Source organism: Amblyomma americanum, chromosome 2 (assembly GCF_052857255.1).
Source record: "Amblyomma americanum isolate KBUSLIRL-KWMA chromosome 2, ASM5285725v1, whole genome shotgun sequence".
NCBI lineage: Eukaryota > Metazoa > Arthropoda > Arachnida > Ixodida > Ixodidae > Amblyomma > Amblyomma americanum.
Genome location: NC_135498.1, coordinates 114,649,593 through 114,660,133, shown reverse-complemented (window position 1 = coordinate 114,660,133; position 10,541 = coordinate 114,649,593). Strand labels below are relative to the sequence as shown.

Sequence of the window (10,541 nt, the reverse complement as noted above, 5' to 3'; positions counted from 1 at the left end):
GCTACTGGCGGTGTACTTGGCGCCATCAAGTCGTTTCGACGCCAGAAGGTTGAGTGGTTTGATGACAGCTACACCTGCTCCGTGGGTTATTATGGGTGACTTCAATGCTCATCACACCATGTGGGGAGGCGTTAGGATGGACGTTAGGGGAAGACAGCTTGTGTCATTCGCCTCTGACCATGACCTCCAGTGCCTGAATGACGGAAGCCCGACCTATATACGAGGGGTGACTTATAGCAGCTGCTTGAACTTGAATTTCCTTTCAAAGTGCCTTAACAACAGCGTTCGGTGGTTTTCGGATGTAGAAACCCATGGCAGCGACCATATTCCAACCTATCTGATTATTACCGTCCATTCCACATTTTCCCCAGCAACGTGTAGGCAGCGCATTGACTGGACAGTTTTTAAATTACTTATGGAGGCTGCTTGCGAAGAGGGCATCTCTACCGGTCTTGAGCAAAAAATTAAGGAGGCCATGGAACACGCCACCTGCCCCTTTAACCCTGTCGCTAACTACAAAGATTTTGACTTCGAATTGCAGCTACTGCGATCACAACGGCGCAGGGCAGAGCTCAGATACCGACGCACAAAGTCGCGCATAGACCTAAGAGATGCTAGGCGCATACAGAAGAAGATTCAGCGCAGAATTCAAGCACTGCAAACACAACAGTGCAGGACATTTTGCTAAACACTTGATCCACGGAAGCCTTTGTCAAGCGTTTGGAGTGTAATTCGGGGTCTTCGCACGTACCCTCAACAGCGCTGCCCGTTCAAATCCGTAGCGCTTCACCAAAGGCGCAGTGTGGTTGAGGTAGCTGAAGATTTCTGCGCAAGAATAACAGGCCCTCCGAATCCAGGCGCAACGCTGCACTGCAACAATGTTCCACCCTCACGGGATTCTCGGATGGATGCACTATTCTCCATGGAAGAACTTGATGCTGCGCTGGCTTGTTGTAGAAGGTCATCATCACCAGGGCCCGATGGTGTGACGTACTCCGCACTTGCCAACCTTGGCCAAGAAGCTCGACGGGCTCTTTTGGACACTTATAACAAGTCATAGACTGATGGCATAGTTCCTCATGATTGGAAGACCAGTCGTCTGGTTCCACTTCTTAAGCCGGAGAAATCACCGCTCGACCTTTCATCATACCGTCCAATTGCACTCGCCATCTGCGTCGGCAAATTCATGGAAAGAATGCTGCTCACACGCGTGGAATGGTACTTGGAGCGATATCAGATTTATCCAACCTTCATGTCTGGGTTCCGACGGGGCCGCTCTTCTATCGTTAACGCCGTTGACCTTGTAACGTCGGTGCAACACAGCAAAAGTTTGAAAAGATTGGCCGTGGCATTGTTTTTGGATATCAAGGGCGCGTACGACAACGTAACGCATCAGGCCATTTTGGACGCTATGGAAGCTGCTGAGATCGGAGGCCGCACGTTCAGCTGGATACGCAGCTTTTTATCAGAGAGGTCGTTTTTGCCCTGACTGCGTACGGATGAACGTCCTTACACCTAAATTCGCCCGGAGTCCCTCAGGGTGGAGTGCTGAGCCCAGTTCTCTTCAACCTTGCTCTTATCGGCCTGGTCGACGTATTGGCACAATCTGCTCAGATATCGGTATATGCCGACGACATCTGTATTTGGGTATCAGGGGTGACCCGTCCTCAAGTTCGTGCAAAACTTCAAAAAGCGGCATCGATATTGACATCTTATCTTCGCTTGCAGGGCCTGAACATTTCGACCGAAAAGTGTTCACTTGTGGCGTTCACACGCAAAATAATGTCACGTTACACCATTCCCATCAATGGCGAAGCCATTCCCTATGAGAGAAGCCACAGATTCCTTGGTGTTGTCATCGACAGGAACCTCTCGTGGAGTCCACATATCTACGACATGAGAGACTAATTTCGATTGTCCACGTCCTCTCCTTCCTCGGGGGAAAGTCCTGGGGCGCATCAGTGCGCTCGATGCTACAACTGTACCGTTCCCTATTTATGGGCTACATGCGGCACAGTCTTCCGATATTCAGTTACATTAGAAAAACAAATATCAAGACTCTTCAAAGTGTGCAAGCGCAAGCTCTTCGTATCTGTCTTGGACTGCCTAAATGTGCATCAACAACAGCAACTATTCTTGTTGGCCGGGAACATCCTGTTACTACATACATTGCTGTTGACACCATGAGAACACATATTCGGCACCTCACACGGGTTCCCTGTCATCACCTCACAACACCCCAATAATTAGGCCGCGTACTGCATTCGCCAATGTCATTGAAGCCCATCGCGCATATCTTCCATCGCAGTTCACTCCTGCATCAAGACCGTGCTCACCCTTATGGAGTCTTCATAAACCTCGGGTTCACCTCTATATTCCTGGCATTACAAAGAAAGCTGGCGTATCACTACCCGCTCTCAAACTACTTACATTGAATCACCTGCATTCTTACCACCGTCACCGCATACATATTTACACAGATGGATCAGTTCACTCGACCAGATCTGCGGGGTCGGTGGTGATACCGGCCAGATCCATCTTCATGAAAGTGAAGACGCCCCATACAACGTCTTCAACTGGTGCGGAACTCGCAGCCTTACGGGCTGCGGTAGTGTTCATCAGTCAAGAACTTCCACATGACTGGACGGTTTTTACCGAGTCTAAAGCAGCCCTTCAAGCCCTGCAAGCTGCGTTACGCCGCGGGTCGCAGGAGCAACTTGTTGCTGAGATACGTCTAGTGTACCACGGCACCGTTTCCAAAGGTCATGACATCATTTTTCAATGGCTGCCAGGACACTGTAGTATTAACGGTAATCACCAGGCCGATGCGGCCGCGCGTTCTGCTCGCAACGACGGACTTCCAGTGAGGATCCCAATATCGAGACCTGACGCTGCGTGTGGGCTTCGCCCTTTGGCGCTGGAGCTCACACTTTCAGCGTGGAACACGGGAGAGTTTTGCAACCTCCGCCTCAAGGCACTGGACCCTGAACTGCGCCTTCGTCTTCCACGTAACTTAGAACGTCGCGACGCAACACTGTTATGCCGTTTATGGATCGGTGTTGCATTTACCAATTACTATGCTTTCCGGATGGGGATGGCCGACAGCCCTGCCTGTGAGAGCTGTTGTTGTGAGGAGATCATCGCTCATCTTCTCTGTGAGTGCCCTGCATTTGCGAGTGCAAGACATACACTGTGTTGTGCCCTGGACCGCCTCGATCCTCGCCCATTAACAGAGCAAAAGATCCTCGGTCCGTGGCCACAGCAGTCGACTGCCCTCAAGGCATACAAGGCACTCTTTGCCTACTTGAGAGCGACTGGATTGAGTGACAAATTGTGACAGCGTTGTGCGTGTGTGTGTTATGCCTGTTTCCCTTCTCTCTTCCTACTTTTAGTCCCCTAATCCCTCTTCCCCAGTGCAGGGTAGCCAACCGGAACCCCTTCCTGGTTAACATCCCTTCCTTTCCCCCTCCTCTTTATCTATCTATCACCCCACAATAATTTTTGGCTAAATGGCAAGCCCGATGTCTCGCAGTCGGTGCGGGCAGGGCAAATTTTATTTTTTTATTTAGCCCTATATATCCTCTGTCTAAGTGGCACGGGCAGGGACACTTTATTTTTCAGTTTTTATGGTCCCACAACAATTTTGTCAAAGTGGCATGGGCAGGGACACTTCATTTTTCGTTCTTTTCATCGTCCCACAATAACTTTTGTTTATGTGGCACTGCCAGGGACAATTTATTTTGTGTTCTTTTTGACGTCCGACAATAATTTTTGCCACAGCTCGTTATAATTAGTGGCACGGGCAGGCAGGGACACTTTATTTTTCATTGTTTTATAGTCCCTCCATATTTTTGTTAAGCAACACTTTTTTTGTTATTTTTATAGTCGCACAATAATTTTAACTAAGGACTAAAAATATAGAACGTTGTCATGCAGGAAGAGTACATATTGAGCACCGAAATTTACTTTCTGTTGAATTTTTTAAGCCCATTAATCAGTGAATTTGAGCAAGTGAACAAGCTTCTTCAGTGAGAGCCAACGTTTCCTGTCGGGCTATATGAAAAACTTATTATTTTTTGTGAATACATTAACGGCAAGAGTTGTAAGGCCTGCAGCTACACGGAAGGACAACGCCGAATGAGAGCATCACGTATTAATACATTTCAGGGCATGCGGTATGGGAGTTCTTTATCTTGACAGGCTCGAAACGTCGTCATTCGGAATCTCTGGCAATCGTATTCTGTTGGGTAAGTAATGTAACTTTAATATTTGTGCATTAAAACTGAACTGGAGGAGCTTCCGGCGAACCTAACGCTTCTGAACGACCTGCGTCTTCTCGAACTAAACAACGCAATGTAGTCCGTCAGTTTTATCCATCGCTCATTCGGCGGTTTTGTAGCAACAAATTCAATTTAAACAATAGAATGTGAGTATCGCCTGCTCCAAACGAAAGTCGACAAACTGTCAGAGGATTTTCAGTTCAAAACGAATTATGAGTAAGCGTTAAAAATGCCAAAACTGTTGCCGATAAGCCAACGTCCACTGAGGTCTGATCTGGCCCTCTCTTTGTTTCACTACGGTTATCAAAGGCCTCCGTCGAACGAAGTTTCGGCCAGATCTCACTCACTAAATCCGACCTTTGAACTGGAATATTCAAACTAGACTTTCTAAGCGCCCCTCCATGTGAAGTTATGCGTGGCCAGGAATAGAGGATGCTATAAGTGTTTTAAACCGGCCAGGAATTTTGCGATCGGTTTACCACAAATGCTGGACAAGCGCTTGGGGTAAATCGGCCGCAGTGCCGGCCCGACGACAGCACGCGCGCGCGATGATGTGATGGGGGTTGACGTTTCGCACGTTGCTGCAGCAATTTGGCCACATCACTGACTGCCATTTTAGAAATTTTGGACGGACAAGAAAAGTTTCAATGCGAGTAGTAAGAGCTTACACTCTTACTACCCGATCTAGTATTGTGTCATCCGTCGACTTCTACTTTAGAAGCCAAGCGCGTTCTTTTGTCAACAATTTTTTACTAATTGAAACTTTGAATTGGCTTCCGGGAGGTAAGTATCTCCAAGCAGCGAATTTCCCCCGCAGGCCTGCTTACAGCATACAGAGGCGAACATGCCGCCTACTACAGTCGGCAACATCTACAAGAGAGAGAAGCTACAGCAAATTTTCACCTCTCGAGAGAAATACAAAACTATGCAATGCTTTAGAGTTTAGACGTTGGCAGCCGCGCATTCGAAGGCATGAATAGTTGCGAGAATCAAGCAGTTCTGCGAGAGCGTTAACGATGATGTAATATGTAGGTTAATTAAAATGTACGCCGATGTACAGTGTGAAAGTGATCTGAAAACGTGAAAGCGTTTTGGAAGAAAATTCTTACCAGCAGGCAGTGTAGTCGCTTCAGTATTTTCTGTTTGATATCCTACGCAAAATATAGAAGTGTGATTAATGCACAGAAACGTTATGATCTTGGACACATTTGCAAGAAGTCGAAATGGCCATTTATGCTCGAAAGCTGCGTGCTATGTTTCGTTTCAGATTATGAGTTCACCGGGAATAAACACCTAACTCCGCGCTAACGCGCTGTTTACTTAACGTGTCGCCATCTTCGTCAGAGGTGCCACTGTGATCGTTATTCGCTTCTCTTCACAGCTTAGTGCGAAAGGAAGCGTCGCTCGGCTATTATTTTTCTTGGCTTGGATACAGCGGCATTAGGCATACGCATGGGTCACCGGGCATTCTGTTCTTTAAAGAATCTTCAATATTCTTCATACGTTGCTACGACTAACATAATAAAGCATAACATGTGATACAAATAAACAGAAATACCATGGCTCAACTTGGGTCAACATGACTATTACGGCTCAATAAAACATGAAATGCCATCAATAAACATAGGCTATTATGACTCAGCATGATTTCTCATGACTGCCAGCATTTGTTGGCTCAACATGACTTAGTAGTATTACCATCACGAAATGTCACTGTCTTGGCTCATTACTTTCGACTGCCACGACTTACGTGGCTTGCCAGGAATAAACATGACTATGAAGCCTCATCATTATTTGCAATGAATTATCACGGCTCCTCGAGGCTGATTACACAGTATTATTTACATAACATACAATGGCTACAAGACTATCATGACTCAGCATAGATTTTTCAGAACATCAATGACTTGCATGGCTTGCCTTTGCGTATTATGACTTTCATGGCTAATCATTGTTAAATAAGGTTTGCATTACGTACCATGATTCATCATGGCTTGCCATGACTAAAATTATTTAGCATATTTTTCATGGCTAAAAAAAATTTACGGCTCAAAATGACTCTCACGACTATGTATAACATGAGCTGCTACGACTAAACATGAATATCATGACTCAGCATGATTGGCCATGGCTGCAAGAACTTGCCTTGTTTCTACGCGGCTCAATATAATTAACATGAATCTCATGAGTAAGACTTACTTCCTAAGACGGCCAAGAATTCGTACGGCATGCCATGTCTAACACGACAGTAGGCGCGTGGAACTCGCGGTGATACACGACTTACTACTTCCGGCGCTATGGAAGAGAGTGGCACTGGTGATTATTCTCGAAGTTCTTTTACACTGGACATAAATACCTCCTAAAGCAAAAGATTGAACAGCCGCCACAGTAGCTCAGTTGGTAGAGCACCGGGAGCGAAATTCGGAGGTCATGTTTCCCATCGGCGGTATGTTGTTGTTTTTCTGCTGCTGTTATCAATCTCCCAGTGATAAAAGCTACAAAATTAAAAGAAAAGGCATCCCCTATGCTCCTTGCTCCTTGGTTTCGTTGACTGTTGGCTTCCGTTATTTATGTCATAAAGGCACCTCGTTCCATTTCCTTGTCAGCCGAGCATGGCAAGTCATGTTTACTGGGTTATGTTAAGCAATGTTGAGTCATTATGTATATGTTTAGTCATGACATCTTACAAAAGCCATGTTATTCAAGGCCAGTTCAGTTTAGTGTTGCTAAGTCATGACTATCATGCTATGCAGTTCATAGACCGGGCTCATCAGGGCTTTCTCGCAACACCACTTCAGGCCATTAGGCGTTGGCATTTCTTTGCTGTGAAGCGTGCTACTTCACATCAAACAAGAGTGGCGTGCTTCAGCGCAGTATCCGCAGACACGAAGTACCTCCGCTTGTAGGCCCTGCGCTGTAGCGCTTCGGTCCGGTGCTCAGTCACGCCGTATGCGCAGGCGCTCTGCGGAGTGCGGCCACGATGGGCCGTGTTCACCCAAAGAGTGGATGACCCTGTACCTTACGACCGCTAAACAGATACTTATTTTAGAGCCGAGAAGCTACCTACAAGCAGCAATACTGCTTCACGCAGAAAATTTATAGCTTACTGGAAATTCGCCGGTGCATGTCTCATAAAAGCTACAACCAATGGTCAGCTCGCTAGCGGTGGTCAAAATCACTAAATTTTCAGTAGTAACAGAAGCACAACAGCAGCGAGAGTGGCAACCATGTTCGCCACTGCACCTTTCAGTGTAAGCATTTGCGTCAGTGCAAGATGACAACTAAATGAAATATACAGAGATATATTTTCGTGTTACTGTACTGATCAAGTGACTTGCCAAAAATCTGGACACGCATGGCTTACCTGTGGTCTCAGTGCCGTTTTCGCAATCCTCAGTGGCTAAATCGGGGTGCAAAAGTGTTATTAATTATTCGGAGCATGTTATAGAAAAACAGATATCAAGCGCTTAACAATGGAATACATATTATGACTTCGAATTCTTCAAAACACAAACGCATATGTATATATTATGATAAAAAGAAAGAAAATTGTGTTCGTCGGAGGCGGCACAGGAAATAATGCATTAATAGAGTGCCGGGGGGCGCATAGTAATACGGACAACATCTTGCGTGGAAGAACGTTTTTTTTTCTGTTTGCGTAGTACACACCAAAATCGGTCAAATGGACTGCTGCTGACATCTTTTTCAGCAAAGCGGGTCTACAGCTTCCTTTCCGGCAACTATTCACAAAAAGTTCCAGCAACGACACTGTTGCGGTTGGTTGCATATACTCGCCCTTCCTGCTTTCATTTGCGAAGCAATTTTTACATGTTATTCAGGTTGTTTAATCTCGGACAAGGAGCTCTTAAAAAAACTTTTTTTTTTCCAGCCGGTGTACCACACCACTTAGGCTCCACAAAATGGCAACTGTTCCCTTTATGCAACAAATAACTTTCAACGAAGCTTGACGACATTTGAAGAGAACTGATTTGAAGACAGTAGCTGCACTTTCATTAGATGATTAATAACACGTTTAGGCTTGTTGCGTAAATTCCGAAATTCTGCGACAGATAGCGTAAGCGTAGTGAAAAAAACCTACGCTAAACCCACTCTGTTGAACTAGCGTCCAAGAGGGTACTCGACAGGATTATCTGTGTAGAAGGAGCGATAAGCCCTTCGTGAGCCTGGCGCTGGTATAGTGGTTGTGGCACCTTCCCTTGATGGCACAGATCGTGTCTCGGCAAAAGTGTGTGTCTTTCAGAGAGCCCAGACAACGCTTAAAGTTTGGTCAAGAAATTCTAGAATACGTACACATATCCAACAGTGTTCGGCGGAGTGGCCGCGTAGTATGTGCCGGAGCGAAGTTAGCGGAGTCAGATAGAGGAGACGCGTGCGTTACCAATTAACTAATTACATAAATAACGGTTAATTAATTCAATATTCCAGAGTGTAAACGTTGGCAGCCGCTCATTTAAAGGTATGAACAGTAGCGATAATTTTGCAATTCAGTGAGAGCGTTAACGATGACATAAAATTTAGTACCGAATTTTATATGTACGCCAATGTACAGTATGAAAGTGGTTTAAAAGCATGAAAGAATTTTGAAAAACAAAAAAGTTTACCAGCAGGCTGTGTGGTCGCTTCAGGTTTTTCGGTTTCATATCCTGCGCGAGACATAAAACAGTTAATTAATCCACAGACGAAACATGATTTAGATATGCCGACTAGAAAGACGCAAGTTCGATCATAGCCATGGCGGTCAAATTTCAATGAGAGTCTGAATTCTAAAGGCCAATGTAGTGTGTGATGTAAGAGCGCGCAAAAGTACCCCAGGTGGTCGAAATTTCCGGACCCGTTCACTACGGCGCCCCTCATAGCCTGAGTCGCTTTGGCACGCTAAACTCCCATAAACCATAAACCATAAACCAAACATATCATAGAAGTCGAATGAGCATATTAAGTTCCAGGGCTGCGTGCTATGCTTCATTTAAGGAAATAAAGTTCACCGAAATTGAGCAGTTGACTCAGCGCCAATGCGTTGTGTACTTCTCATGCCACCATCTTCATCAGAGGTGCCATTGTTAGGGCTTTAGGGTTCTTTTTACAGGTCAGTGCAAAACGAACCGCGACTCGTCTAATATTTCCCTTCGTTTGAACACTGCGGCGTTAGGTATCAGTATGGAGTACAGGACATTGTGTTGTTTAAAGGGAGCAAACTGTAGGCTACCGACCAACACGGGTGAAATTCCTGTGGCTATATTTTTGTTACATGGAACATTGCGTACCTTCTCGCCAGGCATTTTCTTCGCAAGAAGCAATAAACAAAAAAGAATTCCAGTGAAATGTTTTGTATTTTTAACTGCTTCTGGCGATATGGTAGTGTCTCATGTAACGAATGTCTAAACATTGTGTTTAGAGTTAAAAGGATATGCATAAAGCTTTAGCTGCAAATTCGAGTTGAATCACGATGCTTCATGATTTTCCGAACAAATCTTGCGACCGCTGACCAGAGATATGCCAATTTAGAGCCAAGAAGAGGCGCACAAGAAGCTATACTGCCTCACGTAGAAAAATTCTAAGCTTGCCGGGACTTCGCCAGTGCGTGTCGCATAAAAGCTGCAGCCAAATAGCAGCTCGCAAGAGCTGGTGAACAACCAGCAAAATTTCAGTAGTGGCAGAAGACATAGCGGTAGAGTAAACAGCGTGGTAACAGTGTCCACCACTGCACCCTTCAGGGAAAGCATTCACGTCAGTGCAAGATGAAAACAAAATCAAATATACAGTGATATATTGCTCTGGTACTGTACTGATGAAGCAACGTGTCGGGCATCGGGACATGCATTTCTTACCTCCAAACTCGGTGTCTGTTTTGCAATCCTCAAGGCCTAATTTGGGGTGAAAAATAGTTATTAATTATTTTGAACTTATTTAGGAGAACCAGACAAAAACTGCTTTATAGAGGAATACATAGTATTGCATAGTATTCTTGAGAGCAAAACGTTATCATTTTCATACATATTAGAAAAATATATATATCTTCATCTGAAACGGCGCAGGATATATTCCATTATGGGAATTTCAGGGGTCATATAGCATTGCGGCAAAGAGCTAGCGTGGCAAAATGTTTCTTTTTTTTTGCGTAGCAGACACCAAATCGGTGAAATAGAATGCTGCCAGCATGTTTTTCTTGATAGAACACGGGGCTTCAGTTTACCAAAAAGTTCAAACAGCGACACTATACGCTTGGTTGCACGTACACTT

At 45.2% G+C, this 10,541-nt stretch overlaps 1 long non-coding RNA gene across 1 annotated transcript in view; it reads right to left on the bottom strand.

Annotated features, from left to right (window-relative positions):
* Positions 1–10,162, bottom strand: part of LOC144118988 (uncharacterized) — a 62,390-nt gene extending 52,228 nt beyond the window's left edge. The window contains exons 1-4 of the long non-coding RNA XR_013312211.1: positions 10,130–10,162; positions 8,903–8,944; positions 7,645–7,680; positions 5,390–5,431 (exon numbers count right to left, since the gene is read on the bottom strand). This is a non-coding gene — a long non-coding RNA (uncharacterized LOC144118988). The remainder of the gene's footprint in view (positions 1–5,389; positions 5,432–7,644; positions 7,681–8,902; positions 8,945–10,129) is intronic.
* Positions 10,163–10,541: the final 379 nt, after the last annotated feature.